Source organism: Oncorhynchus clarkii, chromosome 1 (assembly GCF_045791955.1).
Source record: "Oncorhynchus clarkii lewisi isolate Uvic-CL-2024 chromosome 1, UVic_Ocla_1.0, whole genome shotgun sequence".
NCBI lineage: Eukaryota > Metazoa > Chordata > Actinopteri > Salmoniformes > Salmonidae > Oncorhynchus > Oncorhynchus clarkii.
Genome location: NC_092147.1, coordinates 1,416,427 through 1,432,974, shown reverse-complemented (window position 1 = coordinate 1,432,974; position 16,548 = coordinate 1,416,427).

Genomic DNA, 16,548 nt, shown 5'->3' with positions numbered 1-16,548 from the left:
TAGCGGCGGCGAGACCCGTCGTGGTTTGAACTCATCCAAACCTCCATTATCCAAGCCGTGGCATTCATTGGTTATTAGACTATCACACCCACGGCAATGTAGAAGTCCAAATGTCACTTCTGTGTTTTTTTTTTGGGGGGGGGGGGTTGAATTAGAGACCAATTCGTTTCCGAGTGCGCAAAACTCATCTAGCCTACATTATCCATGTTGTTACCAGGTGTTTGCCAGGTTTTCCTCTCCCTTAGACGAGACTCACCACCACCACTGGTTCATACCAGGTTGTCCGGAGTCTGAAGAAACTGTCTCTCTGTATGACATAGCAGCTAAATGGACCTGGTTACGTGATACTTCAGTTTGCGAGCTCGTTGGAGCGTTTTGCTGATTGGTAGAACAGCAGAATTCATATTGACTCGGGGGCAAGCTAGCAACAATTCACTAAACGGAAATATATATCTATTATCTACATGGGTAAAACTGTTAAATGTATATGCCCTGACATCATTAGTTTAATATTCCACAAGGTAATGTGGTGGTCCTATGCTGCTCAGTCGGTAGAGCAGGGCGCGTACAACAGTAAATATTATGGGTTCGATTCCCTGTAGGACACTTTGGATCAAGCTTTCTGCTACATAGTGTGTATTACTATTTGTAAAGTGGGTGGTTCGAGCCCTGAATGCTGATTGGTTGAAAGTCGTGGTATAGCAGATCGTATACCACGGGTATGACAAAACATTTATTTTTACTGCTCCAATTAAGTTGGAAACCAGGTTATAATAGCAATAAGGCACCTCCGGGGTTTGTGATGTATGGCCAATATACCATGTTTGGTGTTCACCTAATGCACGTTGCTATAACATCTCCAATATACCACGGCTGAAGTCCAGGCACTCCGTGTTGCGTCGTGCTAAGAACAGCCCTTAGACGTGGTGACTGGGACCGAGAGACTGAAAAAAACAGCTTCTATCTCAAGGCCATCAGACTGTTAAACAGCCACCACTAACATTGAGTGGCTGCTGCCAACACACTGACACTGACTCAACTCCAGCCACTTTAATAATGGGAATTGATGGGAAATGATGTAAATATATCACTAGCCACTTTAAACAATGCTACCTTATATAATGTTACTTACCCTACATTATTCATCTCATATGCATACGTATATACTGTACTCTATCATCGACTGTATCCTTATGTAATACATGTATCACTAGCCACTTTAACTATGCCACTTTGTTTACATACTCATCTCATATGTATATACTGTACTCGATACCATCTACTGTATCTTGCCTATGCTGCTCTGTACCATCACTCATTCATATATCCTTATGTACATATTCTTTATCCCCTTACACTGTATACAAGACAGTAGTTTTGGAATTGTTAGTTAGATTACTTGTTGGTTATTACTGCATTGTCGGAACTAGAAGCACAAGCATTTCGCTACACTCGCATTAACATCTGCTAACCATGTGTATGTGACAAATAAAAAATTGATTTGATTTGATTTGGTATATTGGCCATATACCACACCCCCTCGGGACTTAATGCTTAATTATCAGGTTTTGCATCTTATTGGCAATATTTAGCCTATGGTTGATTGTCTTCCAGCAAACTAGTTAAAGATGTACTATTCAGAAATCACTCTTCCATTTCCTGGTTGTTAAAATTCTAATAGTTTGACCATTTCAGTTTGATGACAAAACAAGCAAGTCCAGTGTAGAGAATCATTGCACTGTCTAACCCGCTTTGAATCATTGCACTGTCTAACCCGCTTTGAATCATTGCACTGTCTAACCCGCTTTGAATCATTGCACTGTCTAACCCGCTTTGAATCATTGCACTGTCTAACCCGCTATCATTGCACTGTCTAACCCGCTTTGAATCATTGCACTGTCTAACCCGCTTTGAATCATTGCACTGTCTAACCCGCTTTGAATCATTGCACTGTCTAACCCGCTTTGAATCATTGCACTGTCTAACCCGCTTTGAATCATTGCACTGTCTAACCCGCTTTTAAATATATTTTCTACAACCAGAATTAGTGCATTTTCATCTGGTGTACAACACCGAAAGCATGGGATACACAAACAATTTCGGTGTGTTTTCTAGTTCTGCCTAGCATGTGCCTAGCATGTGAACACACGCCCTCCTTGACAACATTCCAGCGGGTTGAGTCACCCAATAGGTACCAATTGGTGGCTCCATCCGCAACATTTCAAGCTAGCTGTGGAGTAAATCTCTGGTTCATTACAGTGTGTTGCAGTTTTATATTGTGTTGTGTGTGTTAACCTAGATCAGATCTGTGTTGTGTGTTTTAACCTAGATCAGTTCTATGTTATGTGTGTTAACCTAGATCAGTTATGTGTTGTGTGTGTTAACCAAGATCAGTTATGTGTTGTGTGTGTTAACCTAGATCAGTTATGTGTTGTGTGTGTTAACCTGATCAGTTCTGTGTTGTGTGTGTTAACCTGATCAGTTCTGTGTTGTGTGTGTTAACCTAGATCAGATTTATGTTGTGTGTTAACCTAGATCAGTTCTGTGTTATGTGTGTTAACCTGATCAGTTATGTGTTATGTGTGTTAACCTGATCAGTTATGTGTGTTAACCTAGATCAGTTCTGTGTTGTGTGTGTTAACCTAGATCAGTTCTGTGTTGTGTGTTAACCTAGATCATTTATGTGTTGTGTGTGTTAACCTAGATCAGAAGTATGTTGTGTGTTAACCTAGATCAGATGTATGTTATGTGTGTTAACCTGATCAGTTATGTGTTATGTGTGTTTACCTAGATCAGATGTATGTTGTGTGTTAACCTAGATCAGTTATGTGTTGTGTGTTAACCTAGATCAGATTTATGTTATGTGTTAACCTAGATCAGTTATGTGTGTTAACCTAGATCAGATTTATGTTATGTGTGTTAACCTAGATCAGTTCTGTGTTATGTGTGTTAACCTGATCAGTTATGTGTGTTAACCTAGATAATTTATGTGTTGTGTGTGTTAACCAAGATCAGATGTATGTTATGTGTGTTAACCTAGATCAGTTCTGTGTTAACCTAGATCAGTTCTGTGTTGTGTGTTAACCTAGATCAGTTATGTGTTATGTGTGTTAACCTAGATCAGTTCTGTGTTGTGTGTTAACCTAGATCAGATTTATGTTATGTGTGTTAACCTAGATCAGTTATGTGTTATGTGTGTTAACCTAGATCAGATGTATGTTGTGTGTTAACCTAGATCAGTTCTGTGTTGTGTGTTAACCTAGATCAGATTTATGTTATGTGTTAACCTAGATCAGTTATGTGTGTTAACCTAGATCAGATTTATGTTATGTGTGTTAACCTAGATCAGTTCTGTGTTATGTGTGTTAACCTGATCAGTTATGTGTGTTAACCTAGATAATTTATGTGTTGTGTGTGTTAACCAAGATCAGATGTATGTTATGTGTGTTAACCTAGATCAGTTCTGTGTTAACCTAGATCAGTTCTGTGTGTTAACCTTGATCAGTTATGTGTTATGTGTGTTAACCTAGATCAGATTTATGTTGTGTGTTAACCTAGATCAGTTATGTGTTATGTGTGTTAACCTAGATCAGTTCTGTGTTGTGTGTTAACCTAGATCGGTTATGTGTTATGTGTTAACCTAGATCAGTTCTGTGTGTTAACCTAGATCAGATTTATGTTATGTGTGTTAACCTAGATCAGTTCTGTGTTATGTGTGTTAACCTGATCAGGTATGTGTGTTAACCTAGATCATTTGTGTTGTGTGTGTTAACCTAGATCAGATGTATGTTATGTGTGTTAACCTAGATCAGTTCTGTGTTGTGTGTTAACCTAGATCATTCATGTGTTGTGTTTGTTAACCTAGATCAGATGTATGTTATGTGTGTTAACCTAGATCAGATTTATGTTATGTGTGTTAACCTGATCAGTTATGTGTTATGTGTGTTAACCTAGATCAGATTTATGTTGTGTGTTAACCTAGATCAGTTATGTGTTATGTGTGTTAACCTAGATCAGTTCTGTGTTGTGTGTTAACCTAGATCAGATTTATGTTATGTGTGTTAACTGATCTAGGTTGTGTTATGTGTGTTAACCTAGATCAGATTTATGTTATGTGTGTTAACCTAGATCAGTTCTGTGTGTTAAACAAGATCAGTTATGTGTGTTAACCTAGATAAGATATGTCAGCTCAGTGAAGTACTGCTCTCTTGCCTGTGACTCTGTGTGTGATAGATGAGTCAATTGTGACAGGAAGTAGCCTATCATTCAATGAGGTAGTATCCTATCATTCAATGAGGTAGTATCCTATCATTCAACGAGGTAGTTATCATTCAACGAGGTAGTAGCCTATCATTCAACGAGGTAGTACTATATCATTCAACGAGGTAGTATGTATCATTCAACGAGGTAGTATCCTATCATTCAACGAGGTAGTATCCTATCATTTAACGAGGTAGTAGCCTATCATTCAACGAGGTAGTATGTATCATTAAATGAGGTAGTATCCTATCATTCAACGAGGTAGTAGCCTATCATTCAACGAGGTAGTAGCCTATCATTCAACAAGGTAGTATCCTATCATTCAACGAGGTAGTAGCCTATCATTCAACAAGGTAGTATCCTATCATTCAACGAGGTAGTAGCCTATCATTCAACGAGGTAGTACCCTATCATTCAACGAGGTAGTACCCTATCATTCAACGAGGTAGTACCCTATAATTCAACGAGGTAGTATCCTATCATTCAATGAGGTAGTACCCTATCATTCTACGAGGTAGTATCCTATCATTCAACGAGGTAGTATCCTATCATTCAACGAGGTAGTAGCCTATCATTCAACGAGGTAGTATCCTATCATGCAACGAGGTAGTATCCTATCATGCAACGAGGTAGTAGTCTATCATTCAACGAGGTAGTACCCTATCATTCAACGAGGTAGTAGTCTATCATTCAACGAGGTAGTAGCCTATCATTCAACGAGGTAGTAGCCTATCATTCAACAAGGTAGTATCCTATCATTCAACGAGGTAGTAGCCTATCATTCAACGAGGTAGTACCCTATCATTCAACGAGGTAGTACCCTATCATTCAACGAGGTAGTACCCTATAATTCAACGAGGTAGTATCCTATCATTCAATGAGGTAGTATCCTATCATTCAACGAGGTAGTATCCTATCATTCAACGAGGTAGTATCCTATCATTCAACGAGGTAGTAGCCTATCATTCAACGAGGTAGTACCCTATCATTCAACGAGGTAGTACCCTATCATTCAACGAGGTAGTAGCCTATCATTCAACAAGGTAGTATCCTATCATTCAACGAGGTAGTAGCCTATCATTCAACGAGGTAGTACCCTATCATTCAACGAGGTAGTACCCTATCATTCAACGAGGTAGTACCCTATAATTCAACGAGGTAGTACCCTATAATTCAACGAGGTAGTATCCTATCATTCAATGAGGTAGTATCCTATCATTCAACGAGGTAGTATCCTATCATTCAACGAGGTAGTATCCTATCATTCAACGAGGTAGTAGCCTATCATTCAACGAGGTAGTATCCTATCATGCAACGAGGTAGTATCCTATCATGCAACGAGGTAGTAGTCTATCATTCAACGAGGTAGTACCCTATCATTCAACGAGGTAGTAGTCTATCATTCAACGAGGTAGTAGCCTATCATTTAACAAGTTAGTAGCCTATCATTCAACGAGGTAGTAGCCTATCATTCAACGAGGTAGTATCCTAAGGGTGTGTCCCAAATGGCACCCTATTCCCTATAGTGCACTACTTTAAACCTATGGCCCCTGGAAAAAAGTGCACTAAATAGGGAATAGGGTGCCATTTGGATGTCAAAGTGCATACAGGGGACACTGTGAGAGACAGGGAGCCATCATATTGATTCTGAGCACTAATGGGGGGTCTAGCAGCATCACATTACAAACAGAGAGACAGTAAGACAGACAGACATCACAGTATGTAGCAGTCCAATATGCTACCAGTCCCCCACACTACTATGTAGCAGTGTCAAGTCCATTATGTTACCAGTCCTCCACACTACTATGTAGCAGTGTCAAGTCCAATATGTTACCAGTCCTCCACACTACTATGTAGTAGTGTAAAGTCCATTATGTTACCAGTCCTCCACACTACTATGTAGCAGTGTAAAGTCCAACATGTTACCAGTCCTCCACACTACTATGCTAATAATGATACTCGTGGAGATGAGGTCTTCTGGTGGTCTCAGTGATGGTCTCTGTGGTGGCCTCTGTGGTGGCCTCTGTGGTGGCCTCTGTGGTGGCCTCTGTGGTGGCCTCTGTGGTGGCCTCTGTGGTGGTTTCTGTGATGGTCTCTGTGGTGGTGTCTGTGGTGGTCTCTGTGATGGTCTTAGTGATGGTCTCTGTGGTGGTCTCTGTGGTGGCCTCTGTGGTGGCCTCTGTGGTGGCCTCTGTGGTGGCCTCTGTGGTGGCCTCTGTGGTGGTTTCTGTGGTGGCCTCTGTGGTGGCCTCTGTGGTGGTTTTAGTGATGGTCTCTGCTCTGTGATGGTCTTAGTGATGGTCTCTGCTCTCTGATGGTCTCAGTGATGGTCTCTGTGATGGTCTCAGTGGTGGTTTCTGTGATGGTCTCTGTGGTGGTGTCTGTGGTGGTCTCTGTGGTGGTCTCTGTGATGGCCTCTGATGGGCTTAGTGATGGTCTCTGCTCTGTGATGGTCTTAGTGATGGTCTCTGCTCTGTGATGGTCTCAGTGATGGTCTCAGTGATGGTCTCTGTGGTGGTCTCTGTGGTGGTCTCTGTTGTGGTCTCTGATGGTCTTAGTGATGGTCTCTGCTCTGTGATGGTCTTAGTGATGGTCTCTGCTCTGTGATGGTCTCAGTGATGGTCTCTGCTCTGTGATGGTCTCAGTGATGGTCTCAGTGATCAAACCAATTACCATCAATAGACTGTTGATGAGGTCATGTTGGATATAAAACTTCTGTCTCCAGACCATGTCATCATTTTATTTAATGTATTTTATTGAACCTTTATTTAACTAGGCAAGTCAGTTAAGAACACATTCTTATTTACAATGACGGCCTACCAAAAGGCCTCCTGCGGGGACGGGCCTGGGATTAAAAATAAGTTAAATACAAATATAGGACAAAACACACATCACGACAAGAGAGACAACAATCCATCAGATTCTAACAGAGACATTTCACTGGGTATTCAACTTTCATGAAATGGCTGATTTGAAATCCTGAACATTTAGCACAGAGCACCAATATTGCTACAGTAAGTCGATTTGTGTTCATTTGAATGACTTTAGTTGATAATTGTCAGACTGCATGGGCATTGCTGTGTGAACCAGACAGACAGAGAAGTGGCTCAGAGTAGAGACCATCTAAGTCCCTATACACACTCCATTAGTGTAGAGGACTAATGTGCTTATATGAGTGCCTCTGGAAAAGATGGAGCCGTTGGTCTGATTCCAGGAACAACCACACTGAGTCATTCCACAGCTCTGAGAGAGTCAACCATGTTTAGAGGACCACTCCCTCTGCTAATAGAAACCAGTATTTGTCAGATAATTTATTTGGAAATGACGGACGATCTTGAATAAAACAAAAAGGGATTTATCATCTACATTTTTTTTTAATATTTTTTTTTTTAAATGGTTTTGAGTTTCTCAACCTAAACATGTAATTTACAGTGGTTCTATAGAGATCAACCTAAACATGTAATTTACAGTGGTTCTATAGAGATCAACCTAAACATGTAATTTACAGTGGTTCTATAGAGATCAACCTAAACATGTAATTTACAGTGGTTCTATAGAGATCAACCTAAACATGTAATTTACAGTGGTTCTATAGAGATCAACCTAAACATGTAATTTACAGTGGTTCTATAGAGATCAACCTAAACATGTAATTTACAGTGGTTCTATAGAGATCAACCTAAACATGTAATTTACAGTGGTTCTATAGAGATCAACCTAAACATGTAATTTACAGTGGTTCTATAGAGATCAACCTAAACATGTGATTTACAGTGGTTGTATAGAGATCAACCTAAACATGTAATTTACAGTGGTTCTATAGAGATCAACCTAAACATGTAATTTACAGTGGTTCTATAGAGATCAACCTCAACATGTAATTTACAGTGGTTCTATAGAGATCAACCTAAACATGTCATTTACAGTGGTTCTATAGAGATCTACCTAAAGTTGCTGAATGTGTAGTGGGTTCATGTCATTTACAGTGGTTCTATAGAGATCTACCTAAAGTTGCTGAAAGTGTAGTGGGTTCATGTCATTTACAGTGGTTCTATAGAGATCTACCTAAACATGTAATTTACAGTGGTTCTATAGAGATCAACCTAAAGTTGCTGAACGTGTAGTGGGTTCATGTCATTTACAGTGGTTCTATAGAGATCTACCTAAAGTTGCTGAAAGTGTAGTGGGTTCATGTCATTTCTTAAAGGCAGTCAGAAAGTCAAAGGATGAAAAATATGTATTTTATCTTTGATAGCATTGAATGATCTTATCATCGATAATTACTGCATTATCTTCCCATCCATAATTACTCCATTATCTTAGCATTGCTCCTTAATTCATTATCTTTCCATCCATAATTACTCCATTATCTTAGCATTGCTCCTTAATTCATTATCTTTCCATCCATAATTACTCTATTACCTTATCATTGATCCTTACTGCATTATCTTTCCATCCATACTTACTCTATTATCTTAGCACTGATCCTTACTGCATTAGCGTATCATCCATAATTACTCCATTATCTTAGCATTGATAATTACAGCATTGTCACGCCCTGATCTGTTTCACCTGTCTTTGTGCTTGTCTCCACCCTCCTCCAGGTGTCGCCCATCACCCCCATTATCCCCTGTGTATCCCCACTCAACCTCTCTCCATTCCTATGGATGTTAGAGTGCTGGACGGGCGCTCTATCGGCTGGATCACCCACCCTACCACCCCCATCAACCTATGAGTGTTGGGGAACCACAGCAAGACGATCCAGTTCCTGCTAATTGAGTCTCCGCAGGATCCCGTGGTATTGGGATTCGCTTGGCTCCAGCAACACAATCCCTCTATTGACTGGGCTACTGGAGCCCGTCCTGCCACACTCATTGCCTGAAGTCAGCTCTGCCTGCCCCTGGGCGTCTTCCTGGGGGCTTGGAAATTACCCCGGATCTCTCCTCCAGCCTCACTGAGTACCAGGACCTCCGGGAGGGGTTCAGTAAGGCTCGGGGCACTTCGCTTACGCTGCACCGAACGGTATCCAAGATGGTCAAGCCAGATACGCTGGCGGTATAGCCCCGCAGCTACACCCCGAAGCCGAGACACTTCCCCCCTGTTCCAAGATTATTAGCCCCTCTGTTGTTTGTCTTCTGTTGCCCCGTACCCTCCGTATACTTCCTACCTTTCCTGTGTTTAGAATTAAAGCCATTTCTCACAGCCCTTTAGGGCCCGGAGGGGAGGTGCTGGGTCACCGCTAGGGACATCCTGGACCTAGGCCTCATCTCTGAGTTCCAACGCCAACATCCCGCTCAACCAGGTAGGCGCCCAGGTGGAACGCCCTGATCTGTTTCACCTGTCATTGTGATTGTCTCCACCCCCATTATCCCCTTGCTATCCCCTTGTGTATATATACCAGTGTTTTCTGTCTGTCTGTTCGTCTTGTTTGTTCAAGTCAACCAGCTTTTTGTCTCAGCTCCTGTTTTTCACAAGTCTCTCTTTTTCTCGTCCTCCTGGTTTTGTCTTTTGTCTGTCCTGACTGAGCCTGCCTGCCGTCATGTGCCTTTGCCCCTACTCTGGATTAGAGATCGACCGATTAATCGGCATGGCTGATTAATTAGGGCCGATTTCAAGTTTTCATAACAATCGTTAATCTGCATTTTTGGATGCCGATTATGGCCGATTACATTGCAATCCACGAGGAGACTGCGTGGCAGGCTGACTGCCTGTTACGCAAGTGCAGCAAGGAGCCAAGGAAGGTTGCTAGCTAGCATTAAACTTATCTTATAAAAAACAATCAATCTTAACATAATCCCTAGTTAACTACACATGGTTGATGATATTACTAGGTTAACTAGCTTGTCCTGCGTTGCATATAATCAATGCGGTGCCTGTTAATTTATCATCGAATCACAGCCTACTTCGCCAAACAGGTGATGATTTAACAAAAGCGCAATCGTTGTGCGAATGTACCTAACCATTAACATCAATGACTTTCTTAAAATCAATACACAGAATTATATATTTTTAAACCTGCATATTTAGTTAAAAGAAATCCAGGTTAGCAGGCAATATTAACTAGGGAAATTGTATCACTTCTCTTGCGTTCATTGCACGCAGAGTCAGGGTATATGCAACAGTTTGGGCCGCCTGGCTCTTTGCGAACTAATTTGCCAGAATTGTACATAATTATGACATAATATTGAAGGTTGTACAATGTAACAGTAATATTTAGACTGATGGATAAAATACGGAATGGATCTGTATGTCACTGAACGAATAGACGTTTTGTTTTCAAAAGGATAGATTTTACCATATTAATGACCAAAGGCTCCTATTTCTGTGTTTATTATGTTATAAATAAGTCTATGATTTGATATTTGATAGAGCAGTCTGACTGAGCGGTGGTAGACAGCAGCAGGCTTGTAAGCATTCATTCAATGCTTGAATCACAGGGCTGTTTATGACTTCAATCCTATCACCTCCTGAGATTAGGCTGGCAATACTAAAGTGCCTATTAGAACATCCAATAGTCAAAGGTATATGAAATACACATGTTATAGAGAGAAATAGTCCTATAATAACTACAACCTAAAACTTCTTAACTGGGAATATTGAACCACCAGCTTTCATATGTTTTCATGTTCTGAGCAAGGAACTGAAACGTTAGCTTTATTACATGGCACATATTGCACTTTTACTTTCTTCTCCAATACTGTTTTCGCATTATTTAAACCAAATTGAACATGTTTTATTATTTACTTGAGACTAAATAGATTTTATTTATGTATTATATTAAGTTAAAATAAAAGTGTTCATTGTTCATTCAGTATTGTTGTAATTGTTATTATTAAAAAAAATTCCGGTCGATTAACTTATCGTCTTTTTTTGGTCCTCCAATAATCAGTATCGGCGTTGAAAAATCATTATTGGTCGACCTCTGTCTGCCCTGACCCTGGGCCTGTACCTTGGCCTCTAGTACGGATTACCGACCTCTGTCTGCCCTGACCCTGGGCCTGCCGTCCTGTACCTTGGCCTCTACTACGGATTACCGACCTCTGTCTGACCCTGGGCCTGCCGCCCTGTACCTTGGCCTCTACTACGGATTACCGACCTCTGTCTGCCCTGACACTGGGCCTGCCGTCCTGTACCTTGGCCTCTACTACGGATTATCGACCTCTGTCTGCCCTGACCCTGGGCCTGTACCTTGGCCTCTAGTACGGATTACCGACCTCTGTCTGCCCTGACCCTGGGCCTGCCGTCCTGTACCTTGGCCTCTACTACGGATTACCGATTTTGTCTGACCCTGGGCCTGCCGCCCTGTACCTTGGCCTCTACTACGGATTACCGACCTCTGTCTGCCCTGACACTGGGCCTGCCGTCCTGTACCTTGGCCTCTACTATGGATTACCGACCTCTGTCTGCCCTGACCCTGGGCCTGTACCTTGGCCTCTACTACGGATTACCGACCTCTGTCTGACCCTGGGCCTGCCGCCCTGTACCTTGGCCTCTACTACGGATTACCGACCTCTGTCTGCCCTGACCCTGGGCCTGCCGTCCTGTTCCTTGGTCTCTACTACGGATTACCGACCTCTGTCTGACCCTGGGCCTGCCGCCCTGTACCTTGGCCTCTAGTACGGATTACCGACCTCTGTCTGCCCTGACCCTGGGCCTGCCGCCCTGTACCTTGGCCTCTAGTATGGATTACCGACCTCTGTCTGCCCTGACCCTGGGCCTGCCGTCCTGTTCCTTGGCCTCTACTATGGATTATCGACCTCTGTCTGACCCTGGGCCTGCCGCCCTGTACCTTGGCCTCTAGTACGGATTACCGACCTCTGTCTGCCCTGACCCTGGGCCTGCCGCCCTGTACCTTGGCCTCTAGTATGGATTACCGATCTCTGTCTGCCCTGACCCTGGGCCTGCCGTCCTGTTCCTTGGCCTCTACTATGGATTATCGACCTCTGTCTGACCCTGGGCCTGCCGCCCTGTACCTTGGCCTCTACTATGGATTACCGACCTCTGTCTGCCCTGACCCTGGGCCTGCCGCCCTGTACCTTGGCCTCTACTCTGGATTACCGACCTCTGTCTGCCCTGACCCTGGGCCTGCCGCCCTGTACCTTGGCCTCTACTACGGATTACCGACCCCTGCCTGACCTGGGCCTGGGCCTGCCGTCCTGTACCTTGGCCTCTACTACGGATTACCGACCTCTGTCTGCCCTGACCCTGGGCCTGCCGTCCTGTACCTTGGCCTCTACTACGGATTACCGACCTCTGTCTGCCCTGACCCTGCCGCCCTGTACCTTGGCCTCTACTACGGATTACCGACCTCTGTCTGCCCTGACACTGGGCCTGCCGTCCTGTACCTTGGCCTCTACTACGGATTACCGACCTCTGTCTGCCCTGACACTGGGCCTGCCGTCCTGTACCTTGGCCTCTACTACGGATTACCGACCTCTGTCTGCCTTGACACTGGGCCTGCCGTCCTGTACCTTGGCCTCTACTACGGATTACCGACATCTGTCTGCCCTGACACTGGGCCTGCCTTCCTGTACCTTGGCCTCTACTCTGGATTATCGACCTCTGTCTGCCCTGACCCTGGGCCTGCCGTCCTGTACCTTGGCCTCTACTCTGGATTATCGACCTCTGTCTGACCCTGGGCCTGCCGTCCTGTACCTTGGCCTCTACTCTGGATTATCGACCCCTGCCTGACCTGGGCCTGCCATTATGGTTTATAATTTTTAATGAGTTTCCATTTCCCAAATTAACTTGAATATCGATTCTACAACAGTCGCCAATTAATGAATTTCCTCTAAAGTCTCATTATGAACGTTGCATAATTCGTGAAGCTGCACAAACCCGAGTCTCACTAAATAAGTCTGTACCACACCAATTGAGTTGCTTATTTATTTACTAACAAGCTAAAATTATAATATAAAGATACACAGTCTGGGCTATTGATTAGAACTTAATACGATGAAGCAGGTCCCTAGCAGACCAACACAATATGACACGTTACACAAAATGGGGATTTAGAAAGAGAGTGCATGAGAGAAAAGCACAGTTGGATACATGCTTAGTTTACCCCTAACACCTTATCCCAACCTGCCACTCTTATGGGTCAGAATATAATGATGTAATTCCTTGTCGAGGGTCTCCGATCCCTTGGTGGACAGAGTTCACCTTCTTCTCTGATGTCAGCACCTCTTTGGTTACTGGGTGTAACTCTCTGATTGTCCACAAGATGTCAGTGTCCTTTCTCTTAGTGGTCTATTTCTTTGTTCTGAAAGTGGGTCTTCGGAGTACGTTTCCGACCTTTATGGCAAGTTCTCTGGGCGTATGTAGTTACGAGGCAAGGCGTCAAGATTGTCCTCTGATCAATTTTAGACAACTCATTTCACAGTTCACTTTTACAAAAACATTCTCTTTGATCTGGACATTTTACACACAGCGTACAATATGTAAACGTGCATATTACGGAAACTCTTCAAGTTGCAATTTTCATTATAACGTCGTCATTTAACTTTTAATAACATAACAAATACAACATACATTTTCATATCCTATCGTTATTACCATTTTGGCTGATTAAATATTTGTCCCGAAGTCCATTTATTGCAAGTTACCGTTCTGAGTTAGATTCTCCATAGGGCCCACTCACACATTCCAATCCTTCTCACTTGGAGGACAAAGGATTTGGCCATGCACGCCTCCAACTAAATCATCAAGTTTGCAGACGACACAACAGTAGTGGGCTTGATTACCAACAACGACGAGACGGCCTACAGGGAGGAGATGAGGGCCCTTGGAGAGTTCTGTCACCAAAATCAACTCAGCAAAACAAAAGAGATGATCGTGGACTTCAGGAAACAGCAAAGGGAGCACCCCCCTATCCACATCGACGGGACAGCAGTGGAGAAGGTGGAAAGTTAAGTTCCTCTGTGGTCATAACACTGACAAACTGAAATGGTCCACCCACACAGACAGTGTGGTGAAGAAGGCGCAACCGTATCTCTTCAACCTCAGGAGGCTGAAAAAAATGTGGCTTGTCGCCGAAAACCCTCACTAACTTTTACAGACGCACAATTGAGAGCATCCTGTCGGGCTGTGTCACAGCCTGGTACGGCAACTGCTCCTCCCACAACCGCAAGGCTCTCCAGAGGGTGGTGAGGTCTGCACAACGCATCACCGGGGGCAAACTACCTGCCCTCCAGGACACCTACAACACCCTATGTCACAGGAAGGCCATAAAGATCATCAAGGACAACAACCACCCGAGCCACTGCCTGTTCACCCCGCTTCCATCCAGAAGGCGAGGTCAGTACAGGTGCATCAAAGCAGGGACCGAGAGACTGAAAAACAGCTTCTATCTCAAGGCCATCAGACTGTTAAACAGCCACCACTAGCAGAGAGGCTGCTGCTAACATACAGACTTGAAATCATTGTCCACTTTAATAATGGATCACTAGTCACATTAATAATGTTTACATATCTCTCATTACTCATCTCATATGTATGTACTGTATCCTGTATCCTTCACTATCTATCCTTTACTATCTATTGCATCTTAGCCGCTCTGTCTGCTCATCCATATAGTTTATACTCATATATTCTCATCCCATTCCTTTACTAGACTGTTAGATATTAGGTTTTGTTGTGGAATTGTTAGATATTAGGTTTTGTTGTGGAATTGTTCGATATGACCTGTTTGATACTGCTAAGCATAAGCATTTCACTACACTCACAATAACATCTGTTAACCATGTGTATGTGACCAATAACATCTGCTAACCATGTGACCAATAACATCTGCTAACCATGTGTATGTGACCAATAACATCTGTTAACCATGTGTATGTGACCAATAACATCTGCTAACCATGTGTATGTGACCATTAACATCTGTTAACCATGTGTATGTGACCAATAACATCTGTTAACCATGTGTATGTGACCAATAACATCTGTTAACCATGTGTATGTGACCAATAACATCTGCTAACCATGTGTATGTGACCAATAACATCTGCTAACCATGTGACCAATAACATCTGCTAACCATGTGTATGTGACCAATAACATCTGTTAACCATGTGTATGTGACCAATAACATCTGCTAACCATGTGTATGTGACCAATAACATCTGCTAACCATGTGACCAATAACATCTGCTAACCATGTGTATGTGACCAATAACATCTGCTACCCATGTGTATGTGACCAATAACATCTGCTAACCATGTATGTGACCAATAACATCTGCTAACCATGTATGTGACCAATAACATCTGCTAACCATGTGTATGTGACCAATAACATCTGCTAACCATGTGTATGTGACCAATAACATCTGCTAACCATGTGTATGTGACCAATAACATCTGCTAACCATGTGTATGTGACCAATAACATCTGCTAACCATGTGACCAATAACATCTGCTGACCATGTGTATGTGACCAATAACATATGATTTGATTTTGTCTGCTGCCTTAAGATTTACAATGGGTGTGAGGTGTTATAAAACCCCCACCTGTCTATCTCCCCACCTCTGGTGGACTGTGGTCCACGGTAACCTGACTCGACCAGGCATGACAATAAAATAACATTAACCCTAACCCCACAACATGACCCCTCCCCGCCCAACAAACTGCTATGACAACAGGACAGCCATGAGGTCAGTCAGCACATGTATCAACATATCAAAAGTTTGATGACTTTTTCATCATAAACATACGATTTTATGCTCATCTAATTGGTTGCAGTCGTGCACCATGAAGTCAACACGTTACGTATCAGCAATCAGAAGATAACTTCTCAATTGAACTCTCATAAACATATATTAATGCTCATTCAGACATTCAGAGCTCAATCTATATTTGATAGGAGTCCTGTGGTATGTTTGAGACACTGCCCTCAACCAGGACGGTATCAACTGTTTCCTGTAGCTGTATCGAAGCTAAGGGTTAGGAAATGTCTTACAACTTGCACATCGGTTCTGGCCCGATAATATGTTTTATGGAAAAAGGGTTGAAAGTAGTTGTTTCCATAATGACAATCTAAATAGCCTACCTACAACTGGTCAAATGTTGTCACGATGTGCACGATCGTGCTGCCTTGTCTCCTCTCACTCACACTCAGTGTTGCCAATTTAGTGACTTTTAGGACAGCCAATAGCTAGCTACCTTCCTTACTGAGGAGTTGGCAACACTGCTCACACTCTGCTCCCTCCTACAGCGCTCAGTCTCAACACACACCTCTCACTCAGCAACAGCCTCCTGAAATAATCGTGTGAGTTGTTCTTATTTC